Raw genomic sequence first — 2,221 nt, forward strand, 5'->3', positions numbered from 1 at the left:
AATAAATCATTGTAAAATATTAAAAATATTGATTGAAGACATAAACATTTCTTGATAATTACTTATGAGTATATTCATAAGGTTCATTTCAATGGCAATACATTGATTGAGGCCTCTTATTGTTACTCTCACATGAAGTGGTGTCTTTAAATCTCCTACTGCCTTTCATGTCTAGATTGGTCTTACATGGAGATGGGGTCCTATTGATGTTAGGGAGCTCTGGGTGGTGTAGGGGGTAAGATATTTGTCTGCTAACCAGAATGTCAGCAGTTCAAACCCACCAGCTATTCCATGGGAGGAAAATGAGGCAATCTATTTCTGTAAAGATTTACAGCTTGGAAACCCCATTTGGGTTGCTATGAGTCTGAATTGACTCGATGGCAGTGGGTTTGTGACTTGTTTTTTATTTTTAATTTTATTGATGTTAGGGTTCAGCTCCAGGGGTAAGTACAGATAATTATCATCACAGAAATCAATACGGATGAGCCTTTGAGGAATTAAACAATGGTAAACATTTTGGGCCATAATTATATTTGGTACCACCTAAACAGGCAACAATTAGACAAAAGAAATAAGATGTCTAAAATCCAGTAGTAGTGTTGTAAACTTTCTTCTGTTAAAACTGATCTTTTTAAAGCTGATGACTAAAAAAGAAAACCTGAACTTGTTTTGTTGATCCTAACTTGGCTGTCACACATAATGATCACTTATATGTTTTTTGTTTCTTAATTTTTAAAAAACTTATAATCATGTCTTAAAGCGATGTGTGCTTTTGATAGAGTGCTTTCAACAGAAAATGTTTAATGAAGCTATCAAAGAAATATATCTGAAATCTGTATCTTTCATCTAATTTTTCTCTAATTGCCAATGATCAACAGGCGTTTCCAGGAATGGACAGTTATCAGGATTTTTATTAGCCTGTATATCAGTATACAATTTGCAACTTGATTAAAATTCTGACATTAATCAGAAGTTCTAAACTTTTTCTTCCAAATTACCAAAGGTAAATTAGTTTATGAAAGTTTAGAGACATGTCTAGTATATTGATTTTCTTTTATACTGACATTTAAAAGACAAATAAGTCCAGACAAATGGAAATGTTCATAATGCCATAGTTTTCACAGAAAAACATATTAGACTTGAAGATTCAAAATGGAGTCTCGTCAGTAATCACGATGCTAATCCCTCTAGCATCTTAGTATTTGAAAAACTAGGTACAGCACTTTGAATTAGAGATTCTCAAGCTCTGAACAGCTCATTGAGTCAGAGTACACCAAACTCAAGGGAGTAACATTAGAAAGCAGAAAGGACAGGGAAAAAAAATTAATAAGATCAGAAGATCTATCCTGCAGAGCACTGAGAGGTAGCCAAGAAAGACCATTGGAGACCTCCCTGGGGGAGTGCCGACCGGCAAGTGACAAAGGTCATCTGAGACCTCCCTGGGTTAAAGAAGAAGACACACCACACCAGCATACCAGCCACCACACCAGCATACCAGCAGTCACCCTAAGGATCTAAATTCAGCACTTGATTTTATCAGTAACTTGGGTTGTCAAGGTGCAAAAGGGCACATTCAGCACCACTGAAACCCAAACAGAGAGTCCATTGGTTCTACAAGAGAGCGGGCATGGGAAGGTGCCTCGGCAGCAGATCACTGATCAGGCTTGGGTCAGCTAGGTGGTACTGAGGGGCCTGTGCTTGACTTTGTCACTAATATTGGAAACACAGGTTACATGCAGGCACTGGCCTGGCTCCAATGCCGCTGAAACAGAGCAGATCTTTTGTGCCATGGGTGTGTGGACACAGAGAGGAACTTCCGCAGGGGATCATAGAGCTGGGCAGTTGTCTTGGGTTGGCTTTTGGTGCTAAGGGGCCTTGGGAGTGGAGTTTTTGTGTGTTTCTAATCCTGGTGGAAAGTTGTGACCCCCTAACAACTGGAGTCTTCATGGAAATTGAGCTGCATGCCTGTGAATAACAGTACAATGTCATCATTAGAAGCCCACTCAAAGCCCTAGAAATCACCCCTAGCAACGTGGAGCTTTCCTTCTATCTCTTGTCCACTTGCACCTTCTCTGCCAATATCCTCACTCATCCAATAGAAGAAATCACATTCAGTCACAATAATGCCTCCTGGTTCAAATTCTAAACCTCTTTATGGCAAAAAGAAACCCATATCTACATTCCACAGTGATTCCGCCATCACAGAGAAAACTGCAGAGCA

Source organism: Orycteropus afer, unplaced genomic scaffold (assembly GCF_000298275.1).
Source record: "Orycteropus afer afer isolate SDZICR_OR568_19922 unplaced genomic scaffold, OryAfe1.0 scaffold00280, whole genome shotgun sequence".
Lineage (NCBI taxonomy): Eukaryota > Metazoa > Chordata > Mammalia > Tubulidentata > Orycteropodidae > Orycteropus > Orycteropus afer.